We start from the raw sequence: 16,926 nt of genomic DNA, 5'->3' as shown, positions 1-16,926 counted from the left end.
GGGGTCTCCTCCCTTCCTCTCTTACTCAGAATGGTGTCTGGTCACCTAGAGAGCCGAGCCTACAGCCATAGACCTTCTCATGTCCAGCATTCACTTTGCCCCTCCAGCAACCTTCCCGTTTCATGGTTTCTACTCTGCTTAGAATCTACTCTAGAGACCCACGTTTCTGAAAGACCATCAAGGTGCTAAAACAAAAGATTATGGTCAACAATAGGTACAACCAAGGAATCCACCTAGTTTTACCTGGATGGGCTCCTTCTGAGCGGTGCAATTTCCCAAAAAAGCAGTCCAATGAGTTAGTTTGGTCTCCAGAAGTAAATACGAGATGGTGCCTACAGGATTTTCGTTTTTTTCAATCTGGTACTTTTGGCTTGGAGAGAGACAGTTGGTATATAGTTTTTCACTCTCATTTGTTCTTCCTGGATTCTCCTGTACATCCCCAGGGGTCATTTGGGGCTTTCCCTCTTTGTAATTTTATCAGACAAATCCTGCTAATTGGGCTGACCCAGGGCAAGATGGCCATGTTGCAGAGTCAGTCCCCTGTATTACCCGTTCCACCTTTCTTCTCAACTTGTCTCTACAGCTGAGGCAGGACCCCTCATTGCAGTGACATGTTCCTTGTTCTACAACCTCAAGACCAGTGGACTCTGCACTGATGACCTGGTGGGAGTCCCAGCTCTGACATTTACAAGCTGGATGACCTTGGACAACATAGGGACAACACTAACAAGTATAATTAACATTTGCTGAGCACCTTCATGTGTCAAGGACTGAGATAGCATATCTGTGAGGACGACATAGACTAATTATATGAAAGTATGCTAGCTATTATTACTACATTAGGTTTTGTTAAGTTCCACTCATGCCCTCTCAACAAACCTCCACATGAAGGCTGTTGGCAGCAAACACCAGTAACTCCCCCAGAGAGGGCCTTCTTTTCTGGGCTGTGTGTCTCCAAGCCTGCGTTGGGATGAGCCAAAGAGCCAACAGGGTGGGGAGCAATCAAGCAAAGATGGACTGGGGTTCCTTACCCCTCGGGTGGGGCAACTCTGAGTGTCTGTTCTGCACTGAAGTGGCCCAGCAGGATGAATCTCCAGTTGTCCACAGTGGAAATGTCCTCAATAATACACATATTATGGGCTTATTTCCCCTCCCCACTCTCCTGCTGGTGTTTCCTGGAATCACCTCCCAAACAGATAATGTCTCTAGTTTTCATCTCTGCTTCTGTTTCTGAGAAAACCCAAAATGAGACATAAGTGTTGATGATACTGATGACACACAATGAAAGAGGAAAGAGGAATGGGAAGACAGTGGTGAAGTCTTCTGGAAGGGAACAGATGGTGATGGAAATGGCCTGGGTATCTCAGATGGCAAGTCAGAAGAGAAAAGGGAAGGCCAGAGCCCCTTAGAAGACAGGCAGGCAGACAGATGGACAGAGGAGAAAGAGAGACCCACAGAGGCACACACATGGCCTAGAGAATGCGCACAGCCCTATTCCAGAGGAGCCAGCTCAGTGGCAAGGTGATCCTATCAGGAGCCAAGAGGATTTACCCTAAAGGGACCCCTTTCCTCCAGATTCTAAACAGAGTCGGAGGATGACAGTTTTACTCAGGACTCCCAGACAGCAGTGTGGAAGCAGTTAGGTCTCATCTAGCAGGAACTGTTGAGCACTTTGAAATCTGAACAATCCTTTGTCTTGGACGGGAGGATGGTTGAGTCAATTCTTCATCTCAGTTTTATCTCAAACTTATCACATCTCTTCCTCCCCAGCTGTAATAGCCTCCTACCCCCCACCATCACCCTCTTCCACTCCTGTCTTCTCTAACACATTCTCCATACTCTGATGTCACTCCCGAAAATCTGTCAGGGACTTCTCATTGCTCTCAGGAGGAGGAAGATTCCAGATATGCCCGGAGGGCTCACCCACACTTCATCGTGGGTCTTTCTCCCTGTCCCCCTGACACTCTAGTCTCATGGAGTGTCTTGCTGTCCTTTGGACAAGACCAGCTCCTTCCAAGGCCTCTCAGTCCCTTCCTTCTGTCTGGCCTCCTCACCCCATGCATGTATCTTGGCCAACTCTTATTCATCTGTCAGGGGTCAGCTTGAATGCTCCTTCCTAATGCAGGCCTCTCCTAATTGCTTTTATAGATTTGTAGTAGGCAGTTTCTGAAATGGCTCTGAATGATTTCCACCTTCTAGTATTTGCAACCCTCTGGAAAACCCTCCCCTTAGAGGTGGGCTGGACCTGGGACTTGCTTCTAATGAACAGACTATGGCAAAAGCATTGGGATGTCACTTCCAGAAGTAGATTACAAAGACTGTGGCTTCTGTCTTGGTTGCACTCTCTCCGTCTCTCCCCCTGGCATGCTTTGATGAAGCAAACTGCCATGTTGTGAGCTGCACTGCGGAGAAGCTATATGGCAGGGCACTGGGGGCAGCCTCCAGTCTCTAGCTCAAGAGGAACTGGACCTGGCCAACAACCTGGTAAGTGAGCTTGCAGCAAACCCTTGAGGTGACTGACACTTAGGCTGCAGGCTTTGTGGGACCCGGGGCCAGAGGCACCTGGCTGAGCTCTGCCAGGATTTCTGACTCAAAGAAGCTAAGATGATAAACACTGTTTGAAGCAACTATATTTTGGGGGAAATTTGCAATGCAACAGTACAGAAACAAACTCAGATTGTATTTCATCCTTATATGTGGTTACTCCATAGAGTCAGTGACAGTGTATGCTTTAGGGAACCATTTCACAACAAGTATTGATTATAAAACAGCTCTGTGTTAACTACCGAAAGTCTGGTGGCTAAGAGCAGCTGCTGTGGTCCAACTACCAGGATTTAAATTCTGGCTTCATCCCTTGCCACCTAGATGTCTTGGTGCCAGTTATCTGACCCCTAGGCTTGGTTCTTCACGTGCAAAATGCAGGTAATAATGTCATCTTACAAATCGGTTGTGAGGACTAAACAAGGTAACACTTGTAAACTGCTCAAAACACCACTGGGTACCTAATAAGCACTTAATAAATGCTATCCATTATTGTTCTTATGAAGATTATAAAAGAGGGTATAATATAATTTTTGGAAATTGAGGATCTTGCTTTCTGCCTGGGGAGATGGCTCAGCTCACAAAGAAAGACAACATAAAGAAATAGACAATTGCTAAATCATGCTCTTTAGATTCAAAATATTGAAGGGGTTTAGAAGAGGTAAAGAAAGAAAATTGGCTGGGCTCTTCTTGAATGTTTTGTGGTGAAGCTCTAACAAGGCATGAAAGATTATTAGACTCAAAGTGGGCATAAAAAGAAGGAATGGGAATTGCAGCAAGGACCCCTGGCGTGAGCACAGAACAAGAGGTCAGAGCAAAATAGGAGACAGTAGTGCAAGGAACTTGGCTGGAGTGGAGGAGGAGTACTGGGAAGGCACGACACTAATTAATGTGGAAACTTGTACAGCAGTGACAAGTGTTAGACTAGAGCCTATAGGATGGGGGGATAAGTTTCTGGCTTGCTAAGTATTTGGGGAAAGTGTTGGGGCCAGGAGGGTTTAGAGCAGGGAGACCCTGGAGCCCAAGAAGCTCCTATTATTACAGCTGAGTTTAGGACAAAGTGGAGAGGCTGCCTGGTGGTGTGCTGTGCACCCAGGGACATCTGGAGACATCTCAGATCCTGGAATAAGGGACAGGAAGGCCTGGTGATGGAGGGGCCATGACTGTGGGGCTCACTGGGGCCTGTGGTGGCATGGTTCATCCAGAACTGCATTCTCACTGGGTTGATGCAGATGTACCTGAGAGTGGCTCCCTTCACCCACAAGCCACCAAAGCCTGGAGGCACGGTGTTCGCAAGTTAGTGTGTGTTTAAAGTCAAGAGAACATTTATTTCCCCCCTGAGTTGTGGTGGAAACTGCACCACAAATTTGATAAGACGGAGCATTAAAGATTCAATGCAGATGGGTATTGATCATAGGGCAGGTCTTGTTAGATGTTGCGTTTTTAAATGATCAAACAACTATTGGTAGAAAACTAAATTAGGATCACCCACCAGAAGTTACCTTGTCCGAGGGGCTGTAACCCTGAGTAAGATATCATGTAGTGATTGAGTGCATAGTTGTGAAGCCAGACGGACATTGGTTTGAATCCTGGGTTGATCACATATTAGCTGCGTGGCTTCGGGTAAGTTACTCAAGTTGTCTGTGTCCCAGGCTCCTGATAGGTACAAGAGAGCTAACATCTACAACTTGAAGTTAGGAGAATTAAGCAAGATCCTGGGGGTGATGATGGTACGATGGTAATTATAATAGCAATGGATAATCTTGAGCTAATGGACTAATTTAATCCTCGCAGCCAGCCAATGAAAAAACTGAGGCACAGAAGCTTGCCACAGGTTACACAGAGTGGAACCAGCATTTGAAGCTGGTAACCCACGTCCAGAGCTGGCACTGTTAACCCCTGAGAATACAGTCTTACTGTACATATGGCAGTGTTTGGTGCGCAGGTGCTAAATACATGCAATAACTGAGAGCCTAATGTGTTGATGAGAGGACCTAGAAGTTTATGCTGTCCCTTTTATTAACTCTTTGCAAGCTGCTAGGATCAGTTTTTCTATTTTTCTGACCTGACAGCTCAGGGAGTGATGCAAAACAAAGTAATGTAGGATCACAAACCTCCTGCCCCTTCCCCACCAAAAATCCTGAATGAGGGAGGAAAGTAGAGATGAGAATGGAGAATGAAAAAGCAAAAGCAAGTTTAAGAGCAAATGAGGAAAGGTGGGTAGTTTGCCCTCCTGAATTTGAGATTTAGGAGGGCTCGTCAAAGCTTGGAAAGTGTCAGCAACTACCATGTTATATGTCTGAGTCCTGTCCCCGAGAGAACCGTGTGGTTTGGAATAACCAAAGGACTGCGGTAGACTGCGGACACTGGTGGCCCCCAGTGAACCCGCCTCCCAGGATTCATGCCCTTGTCTGCTCCTCCCACACTGAGTCCACTGAGGTCATGGGAGGTGCTTTGGCCAATGGGACATCAGCCTTCCATTCAGAGTAGAGGCTTGGTAAGAGCTTGCATTTGGGCTTGTACCCTTAGAAGCCAGTAACTATTCTGCAAAGAAGCTTGGACTTAAGTGGGTAGAGAGCCTGGAGCTCCAACCTAGTTTACAGTGTACTGCAGCCGTGTGGTGGCCCCAGCTGTCATGCGAGAGTAGGATTGCCCAGCTGGAATTGTGAGAAATAATACATGGCTGTCATTTTAAGCCACTAGGTCTGGAGGTAGCTGATTCTACTTATCAGATAAGAGAAGTGACTTTCCTTATTTTCTCTTTCAAATTTAATTCTTAATAACAAAGGATACATAGAAATCCATTCTTTTTTAAAAAAAATAGACTAATATAGATAAAGCTCAAGTTCTCTTTCATTACCATTTCCAATTCTGATCTCCTTCTACTTTTGTAGAGGTGAACAAATTAGGGGTGTGGTGTCCATCCATTTAAAAAAGTTATTTTTTTAACCTTCTACATAACCTTCTACATAACCTTCTACAAAAAGTTATTTTTTTAACCTTCTACATAACCTTCTACATAACAGATATATATATATATATATATATACACTCAAAGATAATATATAGTTTTTTGAGACGACTTTCTACTGCAACATTACGCTAAAATGACCATCTTTACTTATCTGAAAATGAGGATGACAGTTCTCCCCATAACACATGGCAACAGCATGGCCAAAACGAGGGATTTCTATCCGTAAACAATGACTGAAAAAAAGTCAACTTGCCTCTAACCACACAGTCCATCCCCCTGCCTCTGTGCTTATAACCAACCTAAATCAATGTGTTGATTTGCTTTCTAAGCTCCCTCAGAGAAGAATGTGCACCCAGAGGGACTTAGTAAGCAACTTTTATTTCTCATATCCTCACGGAGGGGAAATCCCTCCCAGACAACTTGTTCCAACATGATTTGGGAGAAATTATGGTAGCCAAAAATGGTTTGGCTTTCCACCCTGGGCTACGTGCCTTCTCGCTTTCCCTTGTCTCCCCAGGATCTCTGGTTCCCTCAACACTCTCTACCCAAGGAATATCTGCATCCAAGGAGAGGAAATCAGTAGAAGCTCAGATCACTGAGAGCTCAGTGTTTTGTCAGTTTGCAAACAGGATACAGGAGCTGTTACAGTTCCCTACTGTTTTACCCATATCTTTGGGCAGCTGAGGTCAGGTATGCTGCCTGGAGGCCTGGACTGCCATGGGATGACCCAGGAACAGAGTCAGGAGGCCAGAGGAACAGTCAAAAACATCTCTATCTAATTCACACCTAGGCACCAGCTCATGGGGCCTGGTGCATCCAATTACAGCAGTAGTGTCTAATGGGTGTCAGACCTCACCAGACACACATGGCACACTTCACAGAGTGTTCTGAAGGATACTACAAATGAGCTACAAAGATATATCCAGAACTGTGGATGAATTCATCTAATATTTCAATACCTGGTATATGACTGAGACATGTAGCTTGATGCAAGATGCTGCAGGACTAATAGGGTCCTTGAACACTAGCCACTGATACTGCCCTCATGCGTTTACAGTGATGAAGCAGTCTTTGTCTCTTGGAGGTGAAAATGAATAATAGCATCACCCTAATATAGGGTTAGGGGGAAAGCAGACAGGCTCTCAGAATTAAGGAATCTAAAACAGTTACCAAAAGTTGTCAAATAAAATTCCTGGCAGCTCCGTATCTCTCTAAGTATCATGCTTAGTTTATATACAAGTGAGGACTTCTAAAGTAAGATAAAAAGATTTAAAACATGTTTTGGTGAATATGTGCAGAAAGTCCAAAAGAATTGAAAGTAAGAACTCAAAGAGATATTATTATCCCCATGTTCATTATACACAATAGCCAAAATGTGAAAGCTACTCAAGTGTCCATCAATAGATGAATGGATAAGCAAAAGGTAGTGTATACACACATATATACACAATGGAATATTATTTGGTCTTTAAAAGGAAGGAAATTCTGTCAAATGCTACAACTTAGATAGACCTTAAGGACATTATGCTAAGTGAAAAAAGTCAGCTACAAAAAGAACAAATACAGTATGATTATACTTATATGAGTAACTTATAGAGGACCTAAAGACAGAAAGTAGAATAGTAGTTGCCAGGGGCTAGGGGGAGGGGGAAATGGAAAGTTATTAATGGGGAGAGTTTCAGTTTTACAAGATGAAGAGTTCTGGAAATAGGGGGTGGTGATGCCTGCACAACATTATGAATGTATTTAATACTGTTGCACTGTACACTTAAAAATAGTTAAGATGGTAAATTTTATGTTATGGAATTTTATCATAATAAAATATACGTTGTAGTAGATTTCAAAAATGACCATAATACGTTGTAACACATTCCATCCAAAGGTGGAATCTATTTCTCTATCACTTGGATCTGGTCTGGACTTGTATGTTTCTTGATCAAAATAATACAGCGGAAGTGACACTGTGTGGGTTCTGGTGGTTAGGCCTTCAGCATCCATGCAGCTTACATTTTCAACCTCTTGGAACCCTGAGATGTCCATGTGAATAAGTCACAGCTAACATGCTGGAAAATGAGGCCACATGGAATAGAACTGAGGTACTCCAGATGACATTCAGCCAATCCCTAGCCAGCCTAGCAGCTCACTGCAGACTCTGAAATGAATCCTAGCCAAGATCAGCTAAATGTGACCTGGGTCAGCAGAATTGCCCAGATGAGCTCAGATCAAATTGCTGACACGACTAAGCTGAGTCACAAATTAAATCAATGGTTTTTGTTTTCAAGTACAAAGTTTTGGGGTGGTTTGTTATGCAGCAAAAGCTAACTGGTACATATTTTAAACACTACTCCAGATTCTACTGACTTGGTTGGCCAAAATGTTTTCAATTCTAGAACATCTACGAGGACAGACACTATGAACTGTCTTTTCTCCCGTTACAGCCTCATCACCAAACCCTGTGCATAGCTTAAAATAGGCACATAATAAATATTTGTTGAGTAAAAGAATAGTACATAATAAACTTATTTTGCTGGCACTTCAATTTTTCTTTCTAGATGAGGCAGAGAATGATGATAAATACAAGATAAATAAATAAAATGTAAAGAGAAAAACTCAATTAGAGTATGTCTTAATTATCCAATATTCTTAATTAATGGGGCATGGACTGATGAATTTTAAAGCATCTGCAGTCTCCTTCCATCTATCCTTCAGCAAATATTTATTTAGTACATAATTTGTGCTATGTAGTATGCTAACCCCTAGGATACAATGGGTAAGCAAGACAGATAGATCCCTGACCTTACAGAGTGATAGAAATGTACATTATCAATTTTGTGTAACAAAGAATAACTAATATCACTGTACAAATGCAGGTCGAAATTACAAGTAAGGCTCTCGTTTAGGTATATCCAGAATAAATGCCATTTTATCCTGATACAAGGTGTTTCCTTTCCTGTAACTTGATTTTTGTTGGCTTATTTTTTCCTATTCATTTGAGATTTATAATTCATTCATCCATTCAGCAAAGACTTGTTGAGTGCTGTGTACTTAGTAATGGAGATATATATATATATATATATATATATATATATATATATATATATCTATCTATCTATAATGGAGATAGATAGATATAGATATATAGATATATCTGGTAAACTAGACAAAAGTACTCTCTGACCTCACAGAGCTTTCAGTCTGGTCAAGGAGACTATATGTGTAATTATATGTATAATCAAGCTAATAAATCATTACAAATCAGCCAAGTGTCAGAGAGGAAAACCACAGGATGCTATCACAGAGGAGCATGATCTAGCCTGGGTGAGGCATGGTTGCAGAATTCCTGGGCATAGCAAACCTCTTGGCCCACCATCATCCCAACTTGAGCTGGGGAATTGCACGACGTTCCTATTCTGTATAGTTTTAAACCCTTGGGACTGAGTTTTAAGAAGTTTGTAGACTTGCACTGTTTATTAGTGAGCAGTCTAGGTCTGCGAGGTTTTATCTCCCTCTTCCCATCTCACAGTTGCCACTGGGGGGGACATTTTTCCATTCACAAAAGTGACAGAGCCAAAGCCTAGACCTTGGGACTGCAGATAGATCACGAGGCCCGGCCAAGATCAGCCGAGCCTGACCCAGGCCCATGGAATTGCCCAGATGCACCAAGACCAGAAAGAGATCCTGACTTAGCTCTCTAGGCCCCATGGTGGCAGAGCTGTTGAAAGCACTCTCTGCCATCTTTCCACCTGCAGGAAGAGGACATGAGCCTCCACAGGGCACCCGGCAAGTGTGTGGCACTTGACCCCCTCATGTCCCTGAGATGAACTCTGTGAAGTGCCACATGTTCTGAGGAGAGCGGCACTCGGCCGAAGGAACAGGAGGGATTGTAACCATTAGTGTGTCTCTGTGGAGGCACCCAGCCAAGCGGGTTCTGTGGGGACAGCTGCTGCCCGGCTGTGTGCACGCTCCCAATCGCTTCAAGTAGAGATCGCCCTGGGCCACTGCAGGCTCCCGGCCTCTACTGCTTGGCCCGGGCTGCAACAAGCGAGGATGCAGATGAGAGCCAGTGCCCACGCCTTAGAGCTGCCAGTCAATGTTTATTCATTCAACAAATATTTATTGGGTGTCTGCTCTGAGCCAAGTGTGAGGCCAGACGCTGCCAGCCTGGGAAGGCTCGTGACAGTGGAGAAAGACCATGTATGAGACACTAACGAAGGGGCTCCACACCGGGCCAGGGAACATCTCACGAAGCCTTTTACAGATGGAAAAAACTGGTGTTTAGCAACATATGTAGGGTCACAGAGTTAGTAAATGGCAGAGCTGTGACTTGATTTAATGTCAGCCCCATTCTAAACACTGACTTCTTTCCAGTACACAGGTCTGCTTCGGGAACCTATAAAGATCCCGAAAATCTCCACTTCTGCAGAGACTGACTCCTTAGGCATGGGCACAGAGCCACATGAGCCCTCCGGAGCTCAGCTTATAACGCTCTATAGCCCCTATGGAAAGTCACGTTGTCCCCTTGGCGTCATCTTGTGAAGCAATGGCTCTTCTCAGCCTAACGCTTGGTACAGATTCCCAGGTGCAGGTGGCAAGAAAGAGTACTCCAGGCAGAGGAATCAGCACTTGTAAATTCATGGAGGCGAGACTGATCTAGACGAAAGGAATCTGGCAGGCATGGTGAAAGGGAAAAGCCAAAGGTATGAGAGAAGCAAAAGGAACAACTGGTGGTGGCAAGGTGGGATAGAATCACGCCTCCAGGTGAGGAGGTAGAGAAGAAAGGCACTGCACTGAGGTCAGGCAGGAAGGACAGAGAGCAATACATTTAAATCAAGCAAAGAGAAATGATGGCCACCATTATACTTCCAGAAAATGGAAAAGGTTTGACAGTGTGAACAAGGAATGGGCAATGCTGGGGGCAAACTGCTTGCTGAAATATTAGCTTAAAATAGACAAAAATTAGAGACCAAAGCAATGTCCACCAATAACAGAGGCCTTAAGAAAAGGGTGAGATGGCTACCAGATGGGATATTCTGCAGCCATGAGAATGGTCATTCTGAAGATTTTGCAGGAAGATGGAAAAGGACTTATGATATAACTCGGTGAATTAAGAAGCTGTAGAAAATATAACCCTGCCCTGTTTTGACCTGTAAGTGGAACAAGTGACAGAAAGCAATGGATAAAAGAGAAAAACATAGGTCTTAGAGACTGTTTGAGACTGGAAAGAAATGTCATAGAGCAGTACTTTTATAGAGGAATTCACAGATTTCACAAATCACTTGATACTACTTACAAAACTGTGTGTGTGTGTGTGTGTGTGTGTGTGTGGATTGCATGTGAAAATTCTTTCCCGGCTCTAAGATTTCATTACTTCTCAGAGGGCTCTATGACCATGTCAAGACTACAGAGTCCAGTTCAAATCACCATATCTCATACGATCTTCCACTGTGGTTGGGATTCTAATGTTCTCTGAGACAGCTGGAGGGTTCGTGTCTAACAACTATCTCCCAACATTCTGAGCACCCAGTTTGGGAAAGCACATCATGAACACTTTGCCTGTGGGGTCCTTTGCCCTCACTCTGCTGGAATGGGCACTGAGTGCAAGTGTATGCACACACATATGTACACACTTCCTCTCTCACCCAGTGAGCAATCTTCATCTAGTTGCCCAGGTCCCAAGGGGCTCACCAGGAAACTTCTGGAGAATGAAGGGATTTCTCTCTTCAATGACCTCACATGACTTACAAAATATTAAATTCTCTCCCAGGGAATGGTCACTGGGAGAATGACAGTCCATGGGTGTTGAGCCAGGTCTGAGATGTACAAGACAGAAAGAGTTTTCATGAAACTGTTGAACCAAGATGGCTAACTGCCCAAGAAGACCACATGCCCTTAAATCAAGCTGGTTCTCTTCAGGACGTGAAGGAGGAAGAATGGCATGCAATACAGAAAAGAAAAGAAAAGTGGTCCCTAAAAAATATTTCATAGCTTTCAAATAATTTAGAACAATGGTACATTTGAGTAGGTCACATGTTCAAGCCAGTTCACAAGGCCATAGTATTCTTCTATCCAGCTCACATTCTTCATTCACTGAGGATTTACTGACCACCTTCCTTATGCCTGGCCTCTTCCTTCTCATCAAAGAGTATGAAGAACATATGGCTTGAGGATGGAAAGAATAAGGACTTAAGGTGTACAGGCTCTGGCCAGCCCACTCTGGGTTGGCATCCTCCACCATCAAACACATTGATTCTAGACACTGAGCCTCACTCTTCCCATCTGTAAAATGGGCAGTATTACTTACCCTGCAGGTTGTATGAGAGCTCTGAGGGTTAATCTACATACAGCACTGAATACAGGATATAGGCATATGGTAGGCATACTCTGCTGGGCATATATAGAGGAGACCATTGAAGAAAATCTTAACATCACATCTTTTTACCACACAGGTTGTTGAGTGGAACAAATGAGCTTATTAAGTATGGGAGAATTACCAAAAAAAAAAAAAAATCTCTGTAAAGTGTTGTTGAGATATCATTATGATGAGTAAGCCCCTAGCCTATGCCTTTTCCTCACTTGGGTGTGAAGCTGTCTGGTTTCTCCAGAAGGTCACAGACTCTCCACTTTACTTAGGGTCTTCTCTTTTGTCCAAAGAGCATATGAGTTCAGTTGCTCTGGAGAGCCTTTTGCGAGGCTCTAGCTGAGCTCTGGATGAGTTTTACCACATTAAGGGTCAATGTGTCCCCAGACAGAATGGTATTTTAATTCAACAGCATTCAGAAGTTATTAAACTATGATAAATGCTAAAGTGGGAAAGATTACACTTAGACATAAGAAGTGTCACTTGAATCACTTAAAAATATTATAATGTATGGCTAATTGCACCTTGACTATATTATCCAGTGCTGTGAAAACACTTCAGATCCTTAAGTAAGGTACCATTTAAATACCTATTTCGGTATGTAATGGGTAATATTCTTGAGTGCAAAGGTTGTTAAAGGCCCCAGTATTCATTGAGTATCTGTGTGCTGGACTCTCTGTTCATATTAATTCATTTAATGCTCAGAACAATTCTCTAAAGCAATTATTATTACCCTCATTTTGCTGGTTGTGGAAATTGAAATTCAGAGATGTCAAGTAACTTGCTTAAGGTCACACAGCTGATAAGTGGCAGAGGTGAGATCTGAATCCAGAACCACTGTCATCATATAGGCATGACCTCTCTTTTTATACTTAATTTTTCTGTGTCTCAGTTCCCTCACTTGGAAATTATGGTGACAATAATGATACTGGGTTGTTGTGAGAATGAGGTGATCAAATCTAGGAAAGGCTCAGAACACAGTGCTCAGTAAGTGGAAGTCTTTTCATATATTGTTATTATTTTCCCCTGGGGCGCCAATCTAGCACACGTAAGCTAACGTTTCTGGAACTGGGATTCACTTTGGGGGGAAACACTCCCTATTCCCCAGCATGGATTTAATGGTTGAAGCAACACGATGTACACAGGAGGACTGGCTACATGATTTGTGGGACCCAGTGCAAAATGAAATTGTGGTGCGCTTGTTCAAAAATTATTAAGAATTTCAAGATGGCAGTTGCAGAGATTTAAACCAAGCAGGGGGCTCCTAACTGACAGATCTTGAGCAACTACGCAGGCCCCATGAAGACAGTCCTTGCAGTGGAGGTCCAGGCTGCCTCGGGTACCTACCAGCCCTGTGCCCTTGAGCAAAGCACTGGAGCTTTTCGATTCTCTCCCTGGCTTCTCAATATAATGAGGAAAGCATTCCTGTCTCACAGGTTGTAGGGAGAACCAAAATTTCACCAAATGACACAGGTGAAAGTTTCTGGCTTAACCATAAAGCACCCTGCTGGAGGTTTCCAATCTTGACTGTGCAATAAAACCACGCATGCCTGTTAAAATGGTAGGTGCTAGCTACTCTTCGAGATTCATACTCAGGAGCTCCCACCTCTGCATCTGTATTTTTATCAAGCTCCAAATGACTTGGATGCACAGACAGGATCAAGTAGCAATGTATTACCAAGCAAAATATACTACAGACTATAGAACACTCCGCTTAATTACTTAGAATGAGGATGGTCCCTCCTTGGTTTTGAGATTGTATTTAAGGCCCTTTTGAAGCTCCAAGGCCCTGGAAACCAAACCTATGAAATCGTTTCAATATATCACTTGGTCAGTCTGTCCGTGATATGGCTCTAAGACACACAAAAGATTCCTTCCATGCTACAAGGCAAGGAATTATTCATCACCTGAAACTGCAACTTCAAGGCAGGAGTTTTCACACCGAGCTCCCAGCTTCCCACCTCAACCTTCTGGTTTCTGGTTGCCGCATAACCATAAAAGACCAGTGCCAGTGAGAACAGATAGACAACAGCAGCCTTTCTTTGGAAATACTTCAAATCCAGTCAGAAAACCAATTGTATGGTGATGGCTTTCATGGCACCTGGCACATGTCCCTGTAACCCACCCAGCTTCTCACCTAGGTGTCTGTTTCTGAGACCCACAGAATGGCTACATTTGACAAGTTGCATACATCCTCTCATCAAAAACCATTTGATTTTTTTTTTTTTAACAGCTTGTGTTCTGGCTGAATGGGAGAGTATTAATTAAGGTTCTATTATATGGGAAGGCAGGTTGGGGGGAGTTAAGAGCTGCAGGGCAGTGGTGACAAGGCAAAGCCCATGTATGTGTGCAGCCATTAATGGGGTGTTAATTGGGTGGTACATGAACATAAATAGGAAGCTCAGAGGTGCCTGGCGTGGTTAGCCAGTGTACAGTAAAGCCCATGTGCTAACCCCATAATATGATGTAGGCTCAACTCAAATTTCCTGGCTGTGAGTTTTCCCCCCTCTCTATTTATGGTAGGGCTGTCGGTGTGATTACCATGTTATTAGGGTCAACTGGGAGAGGCTTCCATTCCAGGGTCGACATGGAGAGCACAGTGCCCGGGCTCAGTCAAGAGGCAATCTTGGGCTATGGTTGAGACTGCTGCTTCTTTTCTCCTGGTATTGACTGCTTTGAAATTCAACCTCCCCAGCCACGATAAAATCTAGATCATTCTCCTCTTCATCTAGCCATCGTACGACTTGATGGGTCCTTTCCTGTTTTCTGGACAGTCTACCATAGATGCATGGGTGGCTGCTCCCCAGAGCTGCAAGATGCTTAGGAGTGAAGAGAAGAAAAAAGCTTTGGGAGATAATTCTCTAACTTTGGAGTGCTTTTAGAGAGCCAAACTCTCTCCTCTTCTACATCATTGTTGAATTGTAGAATGTTACATCTGTAAGCGTTCTGAAAGTCTGCCATTCTAACCCCCAACTGTATGGGTGATGAAACTGAGCCCGAAGAAGTGAAATGAGTTGCTCAAGGTCACATAATGAGAAGTGCCATAGGCAGGACTGGAAGCTCCATCTGCCAGCAGAAACCAGTGGGCTTTTTGCAACCCCATGTCACCCATCTCGGTTTGCTTTAGTAGACACTAGTGAGGTCTACAGCTTCTCCTAAACAGTAGTTATCCTTTATCATGCTTCCTTTAAATATGGTTTCTTCTTCCTCATGCCGAGCCCATTTTCCATACCTTGCTCCAGTTCTTGGATTATTGCTGTCTGGTTTGGGGCTCTGAAGTCCATGTCACTAGCACACAGTTCAAAGTCTCTCTCACTGATCTTGATGCCCTTTCCCTCCCATTCAAGGTCTCGGCCCAGCCCCTCTGGGCAAGCAGTTAAGGTTTTCAGTGGCTACGAGCCCCCTTCCCAGACCTCTTCACTCTTTTTTAAGCCTAAACATCAGTGCTGCGTTCACATGCGCATGTCACACAAATTTTTCTACTCTTCCCACTTCCAACATAGCTTCTATTTCCAAGGAGTCAAAGGGCTTTTCAGAGTCCATAAAAGTCTATGTACACAATGGCATTTTATACTCAGCAGTCTTCCCTGGGACTTTTCATTTTCTGCAGGTGATCCTGAGTTGAGAAATGACTTCTAAATCCTGCTACTCTCATGGCTGATTAAAGTCGAGAAGTCCCTGTAGTCTGCCCACCAGTACTTTTGTGAAGATTTTGCATAACTACTGAAAACAGTTTAAAAGATCATGTCTGTGATCTATTAAACAAGATTTTTTTAAGGGAGATAAAGGGTTTAAAAAGGAACACATGAGACAGAAATGGCTGGGTTCTGCTTATTATACACTAGAAATTATAAGAATAACACTCTTACTGCCAATTAAGCAAGTCATTTATCATGAAGCACTTGCCAGAAAACATATTTGAATTCCTCCAAATTCAAATAAAGAATTAATGGGTAAATAATTTATGTTCAAGTAATTATTTGCAAGACTTTATTTAAACTGGAATTTAGTGAAAGTAATTCAGGAGATTTTACTCCTCACATCATGTAATAAAGTTGTTGTTCGATTAGAATGACAACCCCCTCCTCCAGGTGAAAGGACAGGGGCATGTAAAATTCAGAGATGATTCTCTGTGGCTGCTCAGAATGATCTGGTCAAAATGGTCGAGAGGAAGGACAGTGCTTTGGATGATTCTAGTAACGTTGGAAGAAAAGCACAGAATTGCCAGATGAATTAAACTCAGGGGCTTAGGGCCATTTCTCTAGGAGGAACCACACCAGACAAAAATAGTGATGAAGCCCTCAAAAAACTCACACCCCTTCCTAACACACACAAACTCAGTGACACCTACATCTGAAACATACACTCTCGCATGCAGACACCTTCACACACACCTCTTCCCAGCTAAAATAAATAACAGTGCCAGTCCCACCCCTAATGACAAAACACGTCCCAGATGCTGTCAAATTGCTTTCACAGAGTTTAATGAGTTGAGCATCCAGAGACAGACTTGTAGTTGCCGCCAGTCCTGAGGCTTCTAAGTTTTCCAGTGTGAAGAATTAGAGCACTTGGGCCTAGGGACTTAAATTTGTGGGGCTGGGAGGTTCCCAAAGTCTCCAGATCCATTTTCTCTAATTTAAGAGAGAGAAATTGTCAGATTGCTTCTCAGCTTCCATTTCTCACCAGTTGGGTGGCTATTCATTCCATGGCCCCTTGGCTTGACTGTACTGTCTTTTATGAAGCAGAGCTCTCGAGTCAGGAATTTTGGGTGAGATGGATTACAAGACGAGAGTCCAACTACATTCTACCTCCAGCGACCTAGGTGCCATAGAGGCCCCTGCTGGCACTATGGAAGAGCCTCTTAGGACTGGCTCATCCAAATGAGATTCCCTGAAGGTTGACCCCCAAGAGTCTAAGGGGGCCAGGATATGTGGACAATATGGCGTTCTGTCTCTTTTGCCTCTCTGTTCAATTCCTGTCAGCCAGAAAATCAAGCCACTGTCAGTCCAGCTAGAGAGGTAATGGCAAAACAAAAGCAAAAGTATGAGTCCTA

General features: G+C 43.6%; 1 protein-coding gene across 28 annotated transcripts in view; it reads right to left on the bottom strand.

Annotated features, from left to right (window-relative positions):
* Positions 1-16,926, bottom strand: part of ZFHX3 (zinc finger homeobox 3) — a 524,735-nt gene that overhangs the window by 495,596 nt on the left and 12,213 nt on the right. For 2 of the 28 annotated variants that reach the window (XM_072817181.1, XM_072817172.1), the window contains exon 1: positions 14,415-14,699. The exons of the other annotated variants lie outside the window; for them this stretch is intronic. The gene's annotated coding sequence lies outside the window, so the exon portion shown is untranslated. Of the gene's footprint in view, positions 1-14,414; positions 14,700-16,926 lie in introns of those variants that run through there. 28 annotated transcript variants of the gene reach the window in all.

Source organism: Canis lupus, chromosome 3, assembly GCF_048164855.1.
Source record: "Canis lupus baileyi chromosome 3, mCanLup2.hap1, whole genome shotgun sequence".
Lineage (NCBI taxonomy): Eukaryota > Metazoa > Chordata > Mammalia > Carnivora > Canidae > Canis > Canis lupus.
Note: the sequence above shows the minus strand (reverse complement) of the source record. Positions and strands in the feature narration are given on the sequence as shown.